This window comes from Astyanax mexicanus, chromosome 9, assembly GCF_023375975.1.
Source record: "Astyanax mexicanus isolate ESR-SI-001 chromosome 9, AstMex3_surface, whole genome shotgun sequence".
Lineage (NCBI taxonomy): Eukaryota > Metazoa > Chordata > Actinopteri > Characiformes > Acestrorhamphidae > Astyanax > Astyanax mexicanus.
The window spans coordinates 38,944,594-38,964,472 of record NC_064416.1 but is presented as its reverse complement, the minus strand read 5'-3'; the positions used below and the strand labels follow the sequence as shown (position 1 = coordinate 38,964,472).

At 33.3% G+C, this 19,879-nt stretch overlaps 1 long non-coding RNA gene, 10 other non-coding genes and 1 pseudogene across 11 annotated transcripts in view; 6 read left to right on the top strand and 6 right to left on the bottom strand.

The window, feature by feature from the left end:
- The window catches only part of LOC125804591 (uncharacterized), a 349,596-nt gene that overhangs the window by 50,152 nt on the left and 279,565 nt on the right, over window positions 1-19,879 (top strand). The window lies entirely within an intron of this gene.
- On the top strand, window positions 659-781 carry LOC125804670 (small nucleolar RNA U3; annotated as a pseudogene).
- LOC125804635 (small nucleolar RNA U3) lies at window positions 1,691-1,904 on the bottom strand. Its single transcript, XR_007440794.1, has one exon. It is a non-coding gene; the product is annotated as a small nucleolar RNA U3 (small nucleolar RNA).
- On the top strand, window positions 3,144-3,357 carry LOC125804657 (small nucleolar RNA U3). Its single transcript, XR_007440815.1, has one exon. It is a non-coding gene; the product is annotated as a small nucleolar RNA U3 (small nucleolar RNA).
- On the bottom strand, window positions 4,248-4,461 carry LOC125804660 (small nucleolar RNA U3). Its single transcript, XR_007440818.1, has one exon. It is a non-coding gene; the product is annotated as a small nucleolar RNA U3 (small nucleolar RNA).
- On the top strand, window positions 5,702-5,915 carry LOC125804652 (small nucleolar RNA U3). The gene has a single exon (XR_007440810.1). It is a non-coding gene; the product is annotated as a small nucleolar RNA U3 (small nucleolar RNA).
- LOC125804651 (small nucleolar RNA U3) lies at window positions 7,614-7,827 on the top strand. Its single transcript, XR_007440809.1, has one exon. It is a non-coding gene; the product is annotated as a small nucleolar RNA U3 (small nucleolar RNA).
- Window positions 8,860-9,073, top strand: LOC125804654 (small nucleolar RNA U3). Its single transcript, XR_007440812.1, has one exon. It is a non-coding gene; the product is annotated as a small nucleolar RNA U3 (small nucleolar RNA).
- On the bottom strand, window positions 10,599-10,812 carry LOC125804639 (small nucleolar RNA U3). Its single transcript, XR_007440798.1, has one exon. It is a non-coding gene; the product is annotated as a small nucleolar RNA U3 (small nucleolar RNA).
- On the bottom strand, window positions 13,632-13,845 carry LOC125804667 (small nucleolar RNA U3). The gene has a single exon (XR_007440825.1). It is a non-coding gene; the product is annotated as a small nucleolar RNA U3 (small nucleolar RNA).
- LOC125804648 (small nucleolar RNA U3) lies at window positions 15,862-16,075 on the bottom strand. The gene has a single exon (XR_007440806.1). It is a non-coding gene; the product is annotated as a small nucleolar RNA U3 (small nucleolar RNA).
- On the bottom strand, window positions 17,573-17,786 carry LOC125804649 (small nucleolar RNA U3). Its single transcript, XR_007440807.1, has one exon. It is a non-coding gene; the product is annotated as a small nucleolar RNA U3 (small nucleolar RNA).

The following is a 19,879-nucleotide window of genomic DNA, read 5'->3' as shown; positions in this document are numbered from 1 at the left end:
AGTAAAAAGAAAAACTGAATAAAGTAATAAAATTCAGTTTCTTGGTGGGAATATAATGTTTTTATTTATATTTTATTTACTGACACTAACTGAATAAGAGGTAATCTGAGATTCTCTGTGTTCAGTTTATTGATACATGGGAGTGTTTTTAAGTACTGTTTATTTTACATGCACTGTTTCAGTATAAATGTGTTCCAGTCTCTAAAGTGCTTTAGAAAAGTTTTTATTCATATATTCAGATGTGTTTTATTGGTTGTTACAGTGATGAAGGAGGAAGAACAGAGTCTGATTGTGATTCTCTGTAAACAGAAGGAGAGCAGCAACAATAAATTCACAGATGAAGACAAAATAAATAAATACAAATATGCCTAAATGCATTTGTTTAAAGTGTGACACTGCAAAAAGCCCTGTGTTAGATAATCACAGTGAATACATGTGACTTTATTGATTAAAATGTTTTTGTTTTTTTTTTCAAATGGTGGGAAAGAAGCCGAAAAAAAATATAAAAAATCTAAATATGTATTTAAATGTAAATGTATTAAAAACAATGAATTCTCCTGATCAGATCAGCTGATCTCAGATCTGAAGGAGGAGGATCTAGAGTGAGGGTGAAGTGTAGAGTGTAGATGAAGAGTTCTGTCAGTAGAGATGAGAAACTAAGACTATACTTTTAGGGATCATTTCTATAGTTTATAACTTGGAAAATTGTTCTGAAAGTGTTCTGAAATCATCTGCTCTCTGTTGTTGATGAACGTTCTTGCTGTGTTTCACAGTCTGGAGAAAAGAAGTATGAACTGAGTGGTTTTAAAACTTTTTGTTAATGGTTGTAAAAGTATATATTCTTATGAAAAGTACTTTTTTAATACAGTGCGTCCCACGTGTCTGAATCTTTTATTTGTACCAGTGCTACACATGCTTACTCTTCGTACACCACCATCCCAGTGATAGTTACTGCAGTGCAGAAAATATATAATCCACCAGACAAATAATATCTGCTCTGTGGTGTTTTTCTCTCCTGTGGGGTTCTGATTATTGAATAACAGGATAAATGGAGGATAATAATAAAATATACAGAGAAACAGATAGAGAACTACAGTCTGTAACTATAAAATATACACAAAGTGTTGTATACACTCAGTGGAGCTGCAAAAATTACAATTCATTTAAGAGAACATTACTCAAATATCTCCTTTAAATCAGGACCTTTAATCCAGGATCCAGTCCTGGATTTGTAATATTTGGTAGGTGTGGTGCTCTCTGACCAATCAAATACATGAACTGTTCCTTTAAATTTCAGCAAAAACTAAATTCAGGACTGGATTTTAATAATTATATTTATTGATAAGGTTTATATTTAGAGAGTGGGGACAGCCAACAAATTTCATTTTTTTTTTTATTAAAGCGAATTTTTTTTACATTTTATTATTATATGTTTATTTTATTATTATCTTCCTTTCATCCTGTTCTTCAGAAATCAGAACACCACAGAACAGATATTTATCTGGTGGATCATTTATTCTCAGCACTGCAGTGATTAACACTGGTATGGGGGTGGAGTATGAGGTGTAAGTGTGTGTTGTGCTTCTACAAATAAGAGAATCAGATGTAGCAGTGTTACTAGCTCTTTTAAACACTGAGCTCAACCTATTAATTAAACCTTTTCATTTATATATTCACAAAAAGATTAATAACCACTCAGTTCATACTTCTTTCCTCCAGACTGTGAAACACAGCAGGAACGTTCATCAACAACAGAGAGCAGATGATTTTACTCATTACTCTCCATCAGATTCACGTTCAGAAAGAAGTATCACGACTCGTCATCGTGGGTAGAGAGACGTAACACTTTCAGAACAATTTTCCAAGTTATAAACTATAGAAATGATCCCTGAAAGTATAGTCTTAGTTTCTCATCTCTACTGACAGAACTCTTCATCTACACTCTACACTTCACCCTCACACTAGATCCTCCTCCTTCAGATCTGAGATCAGCTGATCTGATGAGCAGAATCTATTGTTTTTAATACATTTACATTTAAATACATATTTTCACTTGATTTGTGCATTTTGATTTACATGATTTCTGCATTGCCTTTGGCCTTTTTTCCAACATTTAAAAAACAACTTGTTACATGTTAGATTTAAGGTTTATGTCAGTAAACTGTGTTTCCAGTTTTGCTCCTGTTTTTAAAATCAGAACTTTTAATCCAGATTCCAGTCCTGGATTTAGTTTTTGCTGAAATTTAAAGGAACAGTTCATCTATTTGATTGGTCAGATAGCACCACACCAACCAAATATTACAAATCCAGGACTGGATTCTGGATTAACGAGTTCTTTGAATAATGTCATCATAAATTAAGTACAATTAACTTAATTCCCTTAAGTAGTCTAGACTTAGGTCTGTATCTTATTTAAGCTCAAATAATTCCAGTTATTAACACTTTAATTAATTAAGGTGGCTTGCTTTACATTTGAGTTGCATTAATGCAAATTGAAGACAATCAGATAATTAGGTTGAGCTGATTTAATGTAACTGTGTTTATTAAACATGTTAACTTAATTCAGAAAAAACTTAATTCAATTATTTTTTACCAATTGAAACCATTTATTTAAATTAGTTCAACAATTCATCTCTTTCAGTGCATCACACATTCCCAAGTTTAATTTAATTTCTGTCACACTGTTCAGTTCACCCCCTATTAAAATAAGAGATCACTTCCTGTGACATCATTATTCAGTAAACTACACTACACTTGTCTTTTAAAGGAAAAAATGCAAATAATAGCAAATGTCAATTTTAATCTAAATTCCATGTTTTTCTATTGTTGTGTAGGAAAAAATAAACAGTAAGAGTCCGATTGTGATTCTCTGTAAACAGAAGAAGAGCAGCAACAATAAATTAACAGATAAAGATAAAATAATTAAATAAAAACTAATTGCATTTATTTAAAGTGTGAGACGCTGCAGAAAGCCCTGTGCTAGATAATCACAGTGTCAGAATATGTATTTAAATGTAGATGTATTAAAAACAATAGATTCTGCTCATCAGATCAGCTGATCTCAGATCTGAAGGAGGAGGATCTAGAGTGAGGGTGAAGTGTAGAGTGTAGATGAAGAGTTCTGTCAGTAGAGATGAGAAACTAAGACTATACTTTCAGGGATCATTTCTATAGTTTATAACTTGGAAAATTGTTCTGAAAGTGTTACGTCTCTCTACCCACGATGACGAGTCGTGATACTTCTTTCTGAACGTGAATCTGATGGAGAGTAATGAGTAAAATCATCTGCTCTCTGTTGTTGATGAACATTCCTGCTGTGTTTCACAGTCTGGAGGAAAGAAGTATGAACTGAGTGGTTTTAAAACTTTTTGTTAATGGTTGTAAAAGTATATATTCTTATGAAAAGTACTTTTTTAATACAGTGCGTCCCACGTGTCTGAATCTTTTATTTGTACCAGTGCTACACATGCTTACTCTTCGTACACCACCATCCCAGTGATAGTTACTGCAGTGCAGAGAATATATAATCCACCAGACAAATAATATCTGCTCTGTGGTGTTTTTCTCTCCTGTGGGGTTCTGATTATTGAATAACAGGATAAATGGAGGATAATAATTAAATATACAGATAAACAGATAGAGAACTACAGTCTGTAACTATAAAATATACACAAAGTGTTGTATACACTCAGTGGAGCTGCAAAAATTACAATTAATTTAAGAGAACATTACTCAAATAACTCCTTTAAATCTGGACCTTTAATCCAGGATCCAGTCCTGGATTTGTAATATTTGGTAGGTGTGGTGCTCTCTGACCTATCAAATACATGAACTGTTCCTTTAAATTTCAGCAAAAACTAAATTCAGGACTGGATTTTAATAATTATATTTATTGATAATGTTTACATTTAGAGAGTGGGGACAGCCAACAAATTTCATTTTTTTTTTTTTTATTAAAGCGAATTTTTATTTTATTTTATTATTATATGTTTATTTTATTATTATCTTCCTTTCATCCTGTTCTTCAGAAATCAGAACACCACAGAACAGATATTTATCTGGTGGATCATTTATTCTCAGCACTGCAGTGATTAACACTGGTATGGGGGTGGAGTATGAGATGTAAGTGTGTGTTGTGCTTCTACAAATAAGAAAATCAGATGTAGCAGTGCTACTAGTGCTTTTAAACACTGAGCTCAACCTATTAATTAAACCTTTTCATTTATATATTCACAAAAAGATTAATAACCCCTCAGTTCATATTTCTTTCCTCCAGACTGTGAAACACAGCAGGAACGTTCATCAACAACAGAGAGCAGATGATTTTACTCATTACTCTCCATCAGATTCACGTTCAGAAAGAAGTATCACGACTCGTCATCGTGGGTAGAGAGACGTATCACTTTCAGAACAATTTTCCAAGTTATAAACTATAGAAATGATCCCTGAAAGTATAGTCTTAGTTTCTCATCTCTACTGACAGAACTCTTCATCTACACTCTACACTTCACCCTCACACTAGATCCTCCTCCTTCAGATCTGAGATCAGCTGATCTGATCAGGAGAATTCATTGTTTTTAATACATTTACATTTAATTACATATTTTCACTTGATTTGTGCATTTTGATTTACATGATTTCTGCATTGCCTTTGGCCTTTTTTCCAACATTTAAAAAACAACTTGTTACATGTTAGATTTAAGGTTTATGTCAGTAAACTGTGTTTCCAGTTTTGCTCCTGTTTTTAAAATCAGAACTTTTTTTATCCAGATTCCAGTCCTGGATTTAGTTTTTGCTGAAATTTAAAGGAACAGTTCATCTATTTGATTGGTCAGATAGCACCACACCAACCAAATATTACAAATCCAGGACTGGATTCTGGATTAACGAGTTCTTTGAATAATGTCATCATAAATTAAGTACAATTAACTTAATTCCCTTAAGTAGTCTAGACTTAGGTCTGTATCTTATTTAAGCTCAAATAATTCCAGTTATTAACACTTTAATTAATTAAGGTGGCTTGCTTTACATTTGAGTTGCATTAATGCAAATTGAAGACAATCAGATAATTAGGTTGAGCTGATTTAATGTAACTGTGTTTATTAAACATGTTAACTTAATTCAGAAAAACTTAATTCAATTATTTTTTACCAATTGAAACCATTTATTTAAATTAGTTCAACAATTCATCTCTTTCAGTGCATCACACATTCCCAAGTTTAATTTAATTTCTGTCACACTGTTCAGTTCACCCCCTATTAAAATAAGAGATCACTTCCTGTGACATCATTATTCAGTAAACTACACTACACTTGTCTTTTAAAGGAAAAAATGCAAATAATAGCAAATGTCAATTTTAATCTAAATTCCATGTTTTTCTATTGTTGTGTAGGAAAAAATAAACAGTAAGAGTCTGATTGTGATTCTCTGTAAACAGAAGAAGAGCAGCAACAATAAATTAACAGATAAAGATAAAATAATTAAATAAAAACTAATTGCATTTATTTAAAGTGTGAGACGCTGCAGAAAGCCCTGTGCTAGATAATCACAGTGTCAGAATATGTATTTAAATGTAGATGTATTAAAAAGAATGAATTCTCCTGATCAGATCAGCTGATCTCAGATCTGAAGGAGGAGGATCTAGAGTGAGGGTGAAGTGTAGAGTGTAGATGAAGAGTTCTGTCAGTAGAGATGAGAAACTAAGACTATACTTTCAGGGATCATTTCTATAGTTTATAACTTGGAAAATTGTTCTGAAAGTGTTACGTCTCTCTACCCACGATGACGAGTCGTGATACTTCTTTCTGAACGTGAATCTGATGGAGAGTAATGAGTGAAATCATCTGCTCTCTGTTGTTGATGAACGTTCCTGCTGTGTTTCACAGTCTGGAGGAAAGAATTATGAACTGAGTGGTAGTCAATGTTTCTGTTGATGTTAATATGAGGAAGTGTATTTTTATCAGATTGGATTGTTGAGTGTTTAAAAACTCTTGAGCACTGTTGGGTGTGATTGACTCACTTGTGCTGAGTAGTGCTGAGAATATATGATCCACCAGCTGAATAATATCTGCTCTGTGGTGTTTGTCTCTCCTGTGTGGTTCAGATTATTGAACAACAGGGTAAAACAGGATAATAATAAAATTTACAAAGAAACAGATACAGAACTACAGTCTGTAATTACAAAACATATACAACTATTACATTTTACAGTGTGGACAGTACTGTGTGTATGACAAATTTAATGAGACAAACAGATACAAGTGCTAATAGATAAAAATACTTTAATGTGGATCATCTTGAAAATCAAACCTGTAAAAATGTTTTAGTCTAATTTTCTCTACTACACTGAAAAAAAGATACTTTGGACCAACCTAAAGCAATACTCTAATTTGTTACAGCTAAATATATTCGGGGTTTTTTTTCACCACATATGTATGATTTAATTAGAATCCAACTGTTTTATTTTAAATCAATCAATATATTATTTAACCGAAATATATGAAAAGTACTTTAAAAGAGTGTAACAGACCAGGTTCAGTGCACTCTGTAGCATAGAAAAAAACAAAGTATGCACAAATACTATACATTAGTTGTGAGGCTTCTGGCACCATATATTTGCATATTGGGTGTGGCTTCTCCCTTACTTACCATCTTTGTGCTGTCTGTTGCCTAAAGTTGCCTTATCCTGGACAGGTGTTACAATCCCCTTTTTCTTTTCTTTTCTTTCTCTACTTCTTTTAGGTGTGGTTCGTACTTAGCAAATGGCAAGTTATAATGTATAATACTTCATCCTATGCATGAATAGGATAGTGTTTTATTTCCAAGTGGCAGAAATGGGCTTCTATACAATAAAAAGTGTTAAATATATTTTTTTGTTTTCAATCTCTGACAAATGTTGTTTCTATGTTTCACAGTCTGGAGGAATCAGGTATGAACAGAGTGTTTAGACAGAAACCAGTAAAAAGAAAAACTGAATAAAGTAATAAAATTCAGTTTCTTGGTGGGAATATAATGTTTTTATTTATATTTTATTTACTGACACTAACTGAATAAGAGGTAATCTGAGATTCTCTGTGTTCAGTTTATTGATACATGGGAGTGTTTTAAGTACTGTTTATTTTACATGCACTGTTTCAGTATAAATGTGTTCCAGTCTCTAAAGTGCTTTAGAAAAGCTTTTATTTATATATTCAGATGTGTTTTATTGGTTGTTACAGTGATGAAGGAGGAAGAACAGAGTCTGATTGTGATTCTCTGTAAACAGAAGGAGAGCAGAAACAATAAATTCACAGATGAAGACAAAATAAATAAATACAAATATGCCTAAATGCATTTGTTTAAAGTGTGACACTGCAAAAAGCCCTGTGTTAGATAATCACAGTGAATACATGTGACTTTATTGATTAAAATGTTTTTTTTTTTTTTTTTTTCAAATGGTGGGAAAGAAGCCGAAAAAAAAAAAAAATCTAAATATGTATTTAAATGTAAATGTATTAAAAACAATAGATTCTGCTCATCAGATCAGCTGATCTCAGATCTGAAGGAGGAGGATCTAGAGTGAGGGTGAAGTGTAGAGTGTAGATGAAGAGTTCTGTCAGTAGAGATGAGAAACTAAGACTATACTTTCAGGGATCATTTCTATAGTTTATAACTTGGAAAATTGTTCTGAAAGTGTTACGTCTCTCTACCCACGATGACGAGTCGTGATACTTCTTTCTGAACGTGAATCTGATGGAGAGTAATGAGTAAAATCATCTGCTCTCTGTTGTTGATGAACGTTCCTGCTGTGTTTCACAGTCTGGAGGAAAGAATTATGAACTGAGTGGTAGTCAATGTTTCTGTTGATGTTAATATGAGGAAGTGTATTTTTATCAGATTGGATTGTTGAGTGTTTAAAAACTCTTGAGCACTGTTGTGTGTGATCGACTCACTTGTGCTGAGCAGTGCTGAGAATAAATGATCCACCAGCTGAATAATATCTGCTCTGTGGTGTTTGTCTCTCCTGTGTGGTTCAGATTATTGAACAACAGGGTAAAACAGGATAATAATAAAATTTACAAAGAAACAGATACAGAACTACAGTCTGTAATTACAAAACATATACAACTATTACATTTTACAGTGTGGACAGTACTGTGTGTATGACAAATTTAATGAGACAAACAGATACAAGTGCTAATAGATAAAAATACTTTAATGTGGATCATCTTGAAAATCAAACCTGTAAAAATGTTTTAGTCTAATTTTCTCTACTACACTGAAAAAAGATACTTTGGACCAACCTAAAGCAATACTCTAATTTGTTACAGCTAAATATATTCTTTTTTTTTTCACCATATATGTATGATTTAGTTAGAATCCAACTGTTTTATTTTAAATCAATCAATATTTTATTTAAAATGAAATATATGAAAAGTACTTTAAAACAATAATTTATATTTAAAAAAATACAATAGATGTTTTTTGTTACACTTTTTTTTAAATCTGGAAAAACCTATAATTTTCTAAAACAGCCATGTATAGTTTAACCTTTAAATAAATTAATTTTAAGTATGTTAGTTCATTTTATAAACTTTGTGTAATTTCCTTTTTCAGCCAAAATGCATTATTTATTCATATATTTTCTAGTATAAAACGTATTAAATTAAGTCAGAATAGCTCAAAATGACTTAATATTCTATTATTAAGTACCAAATGAAGCGTAAGAAACTTTCAAAGTTTCTAATCAGTTTTTTTCCCTTAATTAAGCACACAAAGGCAGTATAATTGTGCAATAACACAAGCTGAAGGAGGAGGATCTAGAGTGAGGGTGAAGTGTAGAGTGTAGATGAAGAGTTCTGTCAGTAGAGATGAGAAACTAAGACTATACTTTCAGGGATCATTTCTATAGTTTATAACTTGGAAAATTGTTCTGAAAGTGTTACGTCTCTCTACCCACGATGACGAGTCGTGATACTTCTTTCTGAACGTGAATCTGATGGAGAGTAATGAGTAAAATCATCTGCTCTCTGTTGTTGATGAACGTTCCTGCTGTGTTTTACAGTCTGGAGGAAAGAAATATGAACTGAGTGGTTGTTGAATTTTTTATCAATGTTTATAAAAGCACTGCACCAACACAACACAAATTTGTACCACATACACCACCACCGTCCTAGTGATATTTTTTACAGTGCTGGGAGCAAATAATCCCCCAGCTGAATAATATCTGCTTTGTGGTGTTTTTCTTTTCTTTGTGGTTCTGATTATTGAAGAACAGGATAAAAGAGTAGCAATGAAAAAATACACAGAGAAACAGATACAGAACTACAGTCTGTAATTATAAAATGTATCCAAAGTGTTTTATTCTCTCAGTGGAGCTGCAGGAATGTAAAATATGTATAGAAACAAAGAGGTGGTCATAATGTTATGCTTGATCTGTGTATCTATAAATGAGGGGTTCATGGATTGACAGAGGCAGAGAAAGTGTAACAGATATATATAAAAACAATAAAATAAACAGATGTAAATGTATTAAAGCTTCAAAATGTATATTTAATCTTAAAGCAAGCCAGTCTTAATCATGTAAATGTTAATAACTGAAATGATTTAAACTTCAATAGAACACTGAACTAAGTGAGGACTGAGAGAAACCTAGAGATAGAACTAAAATGTGTATTTTAATTTAACATTATGAATTTATTATGAATAAAATAGATTTTTAAAGCATAGATGGGATTTGGAGTCACGCAACAATGTAAAAAAAAAACATCTCTGAAGGATTTTAATAATTATTTTTCATGGTAAAGTTTATAGTTAGAGAGTGGAGACGCATAACAAATACTATTTTTCAGTGTTTATTTATTCAAGTTTTAATTATATATTTTGCATTTGCAATTAGGTCAATGTACGTGACACTATAGCTTAATAATAACATTTATGTCAATGTTATTTTGTGTTCAAAGTTATACACGTAATTTCCTGGTGACTGAAATTCACCATTTCGGTGGAATGACACTTATTTTATTAATTTTTCTACAATTCCCAGAACTCTCCGAATTCATAGATACTAAGATTAAGCATAACATTATGACCACCGCTTTGTTTCTATACATATTTTACATTCCTGCAGCTCCACTGAGTGTATAAAACACTTTGGATACATTTTGTAATTACAGACTGTAGTTCTGTATCTGTTTCTTTGAGTAAAAAATAAATAATAAAGATGCAGAAAAATACAATTTCATAATGTGATAAATACCATGTGGTGCTATTGCTCCACTAAATATAAAATTAAGACTTTTAGTAGTTTAGAAAATTAAACCTGTTTTATTGAAAAGACCCAGAGCTTTGAATCCAGAAATAATCCATGTAAATGTTTGTTGAAGAGTCTATGTAATTTTCAGGACAATCAGAAAAAAATATCAAAGCCCAAAAACATTCTGAAGTAATACAAGTAAGTAGATATTTGACGTCTTAAAATGCAGCTGCTAATTTTAAATCTGCTATTTTATCAGGTGTCTTTTATAGTTTAATAATTTAAAAAAATCTGATGTTATACATGAGCAGATCAGACACAGGAGTGCTGCTAACGTTCTTAAACATCAACAAAAGGTTTGCCAACCACTCAGTTCATACTTCTTTCCTCCAGACTGTGAAACACAGCAGGAACGTTCATCAACAACAGAGAGCAGATGATTTTACTCATTACTCTCCATCAGATTCACGTTCAGAAAGAAGTATCACGACTCGTCATCGTGGGTAGAGAGACGTATCACTTTCAGAACAATTTTCCAAGTTATAAACTATAGAAATGATCCCTGAAAGTATAGTCTTAGTTTCTCATCTCTACTGACAGAACTCCTCCTCCTTCAGATCTGAGATCAGCTGATCTGATCAGGAGAATTCATTGTTTTTAATACATTTACATTTAAATACATATTTTCACTTGTTTATTTATTTATTTATTTTATTTATTTATGTCTAAACACTCAGTTCATACCTGTTTCCTCCGGACTGTGAAAAGAATTGAACTTATCTCTCTCTATCCTATGAAAATCCACTTTTTTTTTTTTTTTTTTTATAAAAAAAAAAACTAAACAAAAAACAAACAAACAAACAAAAAAAATAATAAAATAAAATAAACATAAAATAAACAAATATACATATATACACATACTCACATATCTAACTATACATATGCTTATACATATACACACATACATAAATATACATACATATTAATACATACACATAAATACATACACACACACGCACAGTTACTTCTATTCTATTGTTTTTTGCAAAAATATGTCACGTGTTACGGATTATGTCATGAAATGCCTACCACAATGGAGGCAAGAAACCGCCACCATGCCCCTGCGATCCAGAGGCAGATAGGGAAGAACCCAGTGGACCCAGACCATCCACAGCCCATTAGGAGCCCAGAAGACCCGCGGCCACACATCCCGATGGTAACCATGTGCACACCCCAGATGAGGACGGGGGAGACTCCAGACGAAGCCCCCATGGCAAAGAGCAAGAGTCCAGAGAGCCAAAGGAAGCGAGCAGCCCACCCCCCCGGCAGGCCAGCACCCCCTGCACGAGCCGAGCATGCGGCCCCCGAGATCCCAAGCACCCGGGAACAGCCCGACACCCGGCAGGCCCCCCCTCCCACGCCAAGGGGGCCCAAGCCACCCCCAGGCCACGGCCACCAAGGGGGCGGGCCAGAGACCACATTAGGGCATCCGGCCACGCACCCATGGACCCACGGACGCCCACCCCCCCAGGAACGGCAGTGACGATCGGCGGAGAGCAGCGTGGAGCGGTAGGGAGGGCAAAAACCCGCCCTACGCAACCATGTCCCACAGGTGTCCATGCTCAGTCAGCCCCAAACCCAGGACCAACTGTTCACGCACACATGCACATTCACACACCCGTCACACACACATCCGTCACACATACACCCGTCGCACACGTGCACATTCACTCACAGACCAGTCACACACAGCAGTCACGCACACCAGTCACACACACCAGTCACACACACAGAACATACATAGACACCTAATGCGGGCATGCGGGCACCAGTACCGAGCCAGCGGCAACCTAGGGAAGCAGCCAGCCCGGCCCCGAACAACCACCCGACCCACACCCCAGGCAGGGTGCACGAAACCAGGGTGTGAGAAGACCTGACCCCCCTCCTCCCCCCACCCAGCATGTTGCAGTGATATGAATGTGTATAATGAGAAGAATGAATGAAAGCTACAGTGCTATTAAAATTGGAGGGACAGCTGTAATATGAGAACTGAATAACAGCACCCAACCACACTGCCCCCCCAAAGGCCCTCAATGTCTAAAATGCGAAAATAAAATTGAGGAGCAGGGAGCACCTGCCCCCCAAAACCCTATGAAAATCCACTTCTGCCACTTGGCAAGAAATACGGGTTCTTCCACAGTATCCTTTTCGTGCTAATTACAGTGAATACATGTTACTGTATTGGTTAAAGTCTTTTTCAAATGGTGAGAAAGAAGCCAAAAACAATGTACAAATCATAAAATAAATAAACAAACAAGTGAAAATATGTATTTAATTAATTAATTAAATTGTAATGTATGTTGGTATGTATACCCACAATCCTTTAGGGCTACTTATTAGCATATTAACACGACACTCCTCCCTTTTCTCCTTATTTAAACTCAAGGAGCAGCTTCATTATTTTATTTTTTTTTGTTTAGTTTACATTTATTTTCCATTTTTCTCTGTTGCTGGTCAGCAACAGAGGCTTCACAGGAACTGTGTCTCCCTGTTTTTGTTTCCGGTGACATTAAAAAGTGGATGTAATGTTTTTATAATTGTAAATATGGTAAAAAATATGGTGTAAAAATCTGAAATGTCATAATTGTTGTGTCGGTTATAAAACCTGAGAAACAAAGTTATAGAAAACTTTCCAGCTTAATCTTTTTTTGCGTTATTAATCCTGTAAGAATTAAAAGAAGTGTTACTAGATGAAGAAACCAAGCGATTACAATATCACACATTCCCAAGATTAATTTCATTTCTGTCGCACTGTTCAATTCACACCCTATTAAAATAAGAGATCACTTCCTGTGACATCATTATTGAGTAAATTACACTACACTTGTCTATTGAAGGAAAAAATGCAAATAATAGCAAATGTCAATTTTAATCTAAATTCCATGTTTTTCTATTGTTGTGTAGTAAAAAATAAACAATAAAGTTGCAGAAAAATACAATTTCATAATGTGATAAATACCATGTGGTGCTATTGCTCCACTAAATATAACATTATCTTTTTTACTAGTTTTATCAATCAAACCTGCCTTATTGAAAACACACAGAGCTTTATATCCAGGAATAGTCCATGAAAATGTTTGTGGAAGAGTACATATTATTTTCAGGACAGCGTAAAAATGAAAAATCTTAATGTTAAGTTAATTAAAATAAATAACAAGATATTTGATGTGTTAAAATGCAGCTGCTAATTCCAAATTTGTTATTTGATCAGTGTTTGTAATACTTCAATAATAAAAAGTATGTTAATGTTATAAATGAGCAGATCAGACTCAGCAGTGCTGCTGGAGTTCTTTAACACTTGACTCACTCAAATTAAACATCAACAGAAAGACTGAACACCACTCTGATCATACTTCTTTCCTCCAGACTGTGAAACACAGCAGGAACGTTCATCAACAACAGAGAGCAAATGATTTTACTCATTACTCTCCATCAGATTCACGTTCAGAAAGAAGTATCACGACTCGTCATCGTGGGTAGAGAGACGTAACACTTTCAGAACAATTTTCCAAGTTATAAACTATAGAAATGATCCCTGAAAGTATAGTCTTAGTTTCTCATCTCTACTGACAGAACTCTTCATCTACACTCTACACTTCACCCTCACTCTAGATCCTCCTCCTTCAGATCTGAGATGAGCTGATCTGATGAGCAGAATTTATTGTTTTTAATACATTTACATTTAAATACATATTTAGATTTTTTTTTATTTTTTCGGCTTCTTTCCCACCATTTGAAAAAAAAAAAAAAAACATTTTAATCAATAAAGTCACATGTATTCACTGTGATTATCTAACACAGGGCTTTTTGCAGTGTCACACTTTAAACAAATGCATTTAGGCATATTTGTATTTATTTATTTTGTCTTCATCTGTGAATTTATTGTTTCTGCTCTCCTTCTGTTTACAGAGAATCACAATCAGACTCTGTTCTTCCTCCTTCATCACTGTAACAACCAATAAAACACATCTGAATATATGAATAAAAGCTTTTCTAAAGCACTTTAGAGACTGGAACACATTTATACTGAAACAGTGCATGTAAAATAAACAGTACTTAAAACACTCCCATGTATCAATAAACTGAACACAGAGAATCTCAGATTACCTCTTATTCATTTAGTGTCAGTAAACCAAATAAAAAACATTATATTCCCACCAAGAAACTGAATTTTATTACTTTATTCAGTTTTTCTTTTTACTGGTTTCTGTCTAAACACTCTGTTCATACCTGATTCCTCCAGACTGTGAAACATAGAAACAACATTTGTCAGAGATTGAAAACAAAAAAATATATTTAACACTTTTTATTGTATAGAAGCCCATTTCTGCCACTTGGAAATAAAACACTATCCTATTCATGCATAGGATGAAGTATTATACATTAGAACTTGCCATTTGCTAAGTACGAACCACACCTAAAAGAAGTAGAGAAAGAAAAGAAAAGAAAAAGGGGAATGAAACGCCTGTCCAGGATAAGGCAGCTTTAGGCAACAGACAGCACAAAGATGGTAAGTAAGGGAGAAGCCACACCCAATATGCAAATATATGGTGCCAGAAGCCTCACAACTAATGTATAGTATTTGTGCACACTTTGTTTTTTTCTATGCTACAGAGTGCACTGAACCTGGTCTGTTACACTCTTTTACTCTCCAGTGTTTTTCAATTTCATATTTTCACCAAAGGGGTTGCCAAATCCTCAGATGTTACATAGAACTTATTTAATATAAAAATAAAAATTATTGTTCTTAACCAAAATCAGTAATACTATTGGTACTGCATACTGTGTTTCTTATCCACATTGAACATTCACTCTAAAACAAGTCTTATTAAAAACTGATATACTAAAACAATACTGATAATGATGATACTTGAATGATGCAGAGAATATATAATCCACCAGACAAATAATATCTGCTCTGTGGTGTTTTTCTCTCCTGTGTGGTTCTGATTATTGAACAACAGGATAAAAGGAGGATAATAATAAAATAAACAGAGAAACAGATACAGAACTACAGTCTGTAACTATAAAATGTACACAGTGTTTTATACACTCAGTGGAGCGGCAATAATGTAAAATATGTATAGAAACAAAAATTATAATTAATGTATTATAACATTACTCAAATAACTCCTTTAAATCTGGACCTTTAATCCAGGATCCAGTCCTGGATTTGTAATATTTGGTAGGTGTGGTGCTCTCTGACCGATCAAATACATGAACTGTTCCTTTAAATTACAGCAAAAACTAAATCCAGGACTGAATTTTAATAATTATATTTAATGATACGTTTACATAAGTTTTTATAGTTAGAGAGTGGGGACATTCAACAAATTTCATTTTTTTATTAATGCAAATTATTTTTTATTTCATTATTACATGTTTGTTTTATTATTATCCTTCTTTAATCCTGTTCTTCAGAAATCAGAAGCCTACATGAGAGAAAAACACCACAGAGCAGATATTATTTGTCTGGTGGATGTTGTGCTGCTTCAAATGATGTTAATCACAGCTGAGCTCAACCTATTAATTAAACCTTTTCATATATATTCACAAAAAGATTAATAACCACTCAGTTCATACTTCTTTCCTCCAGACTGTGAAATACAGCAGGAACGTTCATCAACAACAGAGAGCAGATGATTTCACTCATTACTCTCCATCAGATTCACGTTCAGAAAGAAGTATCACGACTCGTCATCGTGGGTAGAGAGACGTAACACTTTCAGAACAATTTTCCAAGTTATAAACTATAGAAATGATCCCTGAAAGTATAGTCTTAGTTTCTCATCTCTACTGACAGAACTCTTCATCTACACTCTACACTTCACCCTCACTCTAGATCCTCCTCCTTCAGATCTGAGATCAGCTGATCTGATGAGCAGAATTCATTGTTTTTAATACATTTACATTTAAATACATATTTTCACTTGTTTATTTATTTATTTATTTTATTTATTTATGTCTAAACACTCAGTTCATACCTGTTTCCTCCGGACTGTGAAAAGAATTGAACTTATCTCTCTCTATCCTATGAAAATCCACTTCTGCCACTTGGAAAGAAATACGGGTTCTTCCACAGTATCCTTTTCGTGCTAATTACAGTGAATACATGTTACTGTATTGGTTAAAGTCTTTTTCAAATGGTGAGAAAGAAGCCAAAAACAATGTACAAATCATAAAATAAATAAACAAACAAGTGAAAATATGTATTTAATTAATTAATTAAATTGTAATGTATGTTGGTATGTATACCCACAATCCTTTAGGGCTACTTATTAGCATATTAACACGACACTCCTCCCTTTTCTCCTTATTTAAACTCAAGGAGCAGCTTCATTATTTTATTTTTTTTGTTTAGTTTACATTTATTTTCCATTTTTCTCTGTTGCTGGTCAGCAACAGAGGCTTCACAGGAACTGTGTCTCCCTGTTTTTGTTCCCGGTGACATTAAAAAGTGGATGTAATGTTTTTATAATTGTAAATATGGTAAAAAATATGGTGTAAAAATCTGAAATGTCATAATTGTTGTGTCGGTTATAAAACCTGAGAAACAAAGTTATAAAAAACTTTCCAGCTTAATCTTTTTTTGAGTTATTAATCCTGTAAGAATTAAAAGAAGTGTTACTAGATGAAGAAACCAAGCGATTACAATATCACACATTCCCAAGATTAATTTCATTTCTGTCGCACTGTTCAATTCACACCCTATTAAAATAAGAGATCACTTCCTGTGACATCATTATTGAGTAAATTACACTACACTTGTCTATTGAAGGAAAAAATGCAAATAATAGCAAATGTCAATTTTAATCTAAATTCCATGTTTTTCTATTGTTGTGTAGTAAAAAATAAACAATAAAGTTGCAGAAAAATACAATTTCATAATGTGATAAATACCATGTGGTGCTATTGCTCCACTAAATATAAAATTATCTTTTTTACTAGTTTTATAAATCAAACCTGCCTTATTGAAAACGCCCAGAGCTTTATACCCAGGAATAGTCCATGAAAATGTTTGTGGAAGAGTACATATTATTTTCAGGACAGCGTAAAAAAGAAAAATCTTAATGTTAAGTTAATTAAAATAAGCAACAAGATATTTGATGTGTTAAAATGCAGCTGCTAATTCCAAACTTGTTATTTGATCAGTGTTTGTAATACTTCAATAATAAAAAGTATGTTAATGTTATAAATGAGCAGATCAGACTCAACAGTGCTGCTGGAGTTCTTTAACACTTGACTCACTCTACTTAAACATCAACAGAAAGACTGAACACCACTCTGATCATACTTCTTTCCTCCAGACTGTGAAACACAGCAGGAACGTTCATCAACAACAGAGAGCAGATGATTTTACTCATTACTCTCCATCAGATTCACGTTCAGAAAGAAGTATCACGACTCGTCATCGTGGGTAGAGAGACGTAACACTTTCAGAACAATTTTCCAAGTTATAAACTATAGAAAAGATCCCTGAAAGTATAGTCTTAGTTTCTCATCTCTACTGACAGAACTCTTCATCTACACTCTACACTTCACCCTCACTCTAGATAAAATATGTTGGTATGTATACCCACAATCCTTTAGAGCTACTTATTAGCATATTAACTCATCACTCCTCTCTTTTCTCCTTATTTAGGCTCTTTTTACAAACAGCTGCTCCAGCTTCTGATATCAGACACTGAAAAATGAGAATTGTTAAACCAACTTAAATAAATTGCTTCAATTGGTAACAAAAGATTTATTTAAGTTTTTCTAAAACAAGTTAGTTTAAATAAACACAGTTACCTTAAATCATCTCAAGCTTATTATCTGACTGTTTTCAAGTTAAGAGTTTGAGTTAATGCACCAGTCCTGGATTTATAATAGTTGGGGGGCGTGGTGCTTTCTGACCAATCAATTACATGAACTGTTCTTTTTAATTTCAGCAAGAACAAAACCCAGGACTGGAATCTGGATTAAAAACAACATTTTCGGAACAAACCAGAAACCTAACATGTAACAGAAATTTTGTGCTCTTACAAGCTCAACTGATTGTTCCACCGTATAGACTAAGAGTACAGATAAGGGAAGGTAGTCTGTGGGGAAAAGCTGCTCATAGATGGTGAGTAAAGGCGGAGGTGAAACACAGTATACAAATAAATAAATATCTCTTATTCAGTTAGTGTCAGTAAATCAAATAAACAATAACAAACATTATATTCCAACCAAGAATTGAGGTTGAATGATTTTACCGGCCAGTACAACTCAATAAATTTAGATTAGAGAACTTCAACCTGAAAACTCAAAAATGTTTGTTGGGAAAAAACTATTGTATCTAATTTTTACTTACACTACATGTGTCAGTGCTCTTTCTACAGTGTTGGTTTATACAGCTTTTCTATAGGCTCCTGGTACCATATATTTGCATATTGGGTGTGGTCTCTCCCGTACTTACCATCTTTGTGCTGTCTGTTGCCAAAACTACCTTATCCTGGGCAGGTATTTAAAGTTGTGTGTATTTTAACTGGCAGAACTTACTATCTGTAGGTTATAAAAGCAAATAGTTTTTAGTCTGTGGTACTAGTTGTCATAATACATTGGTTTGGAGCTACAGTGTTAAGTACTTTGTATATATATATGTATATATGCAGTATGTATATCTATGTGCACGTATGTATACATATTCAATCAATTAACTTCAGTAAGGCCACAGTATTAAAAATTAAGCTATTGTAATGTGAATATATCCCATGTAGGTTGAATACACCTAACTGATTTAAGTTGTCATCTAGTTTTGACTGAGTAAAGTTAAATAAATCTAAAATTGTATATATTTACAGAAGAAATTAAACCAATATTTTTTTTCATTATATATTTTCAGGGATCATTTTTATAGTTTATAACCTGGAAAGTAGTTTTGAAAGTGTTACGTTTCTCTACCAGCATCCCACAATGACAAGTTATAATATATAATACTTCCTCCTGAGCATGAACAGGATAAAATTGAAGAACCCTTATATTTTCCAAGTGGTAGAAATGGCCTTCTATAGGATAAAGACTGAAAAATATATATTTTTGGTTTTCCATCTCTGGCAAATGTTGTTTCTGTGTTTCACAGTCTGGAGGAATCAGGTATGAACAGAGTGTTTAGACAGAAACCAGTACACAATAAAGACTGAATAAAATAATAAAATATAGTTTCTTGGTGGAAATATAATGTTTTTTTTATTTGGTTTAGTGACACTAACTGAATAAGGGAGTGTTTTAAGTACTGTTTATTTTACATGCACATGCTATTGCACCACTAAATATAAAATTATGACTTTTATTATATTCCAACCAAGAAACAAATTTTTATTACTCAGTCCTTTTTTTTTTACTGGTTTATGTCTGAGATTCTCTGTGTTCAGTTTATTGATACATGGGAGTGTTATTAAGTACTGTTTATTTTACATGCACTGTTTCAGTATAAATGTGTTCCAGTCTCTAAAGTGCTTTAGAAAAGCTTTTATTCATATATTCAGATGTGTTTTATTGGTTGTTACAGTGTTGAAGGAGGAAGAACAGAGTCTGATTGTAATGCAGAAGAAGAGCAGCAGC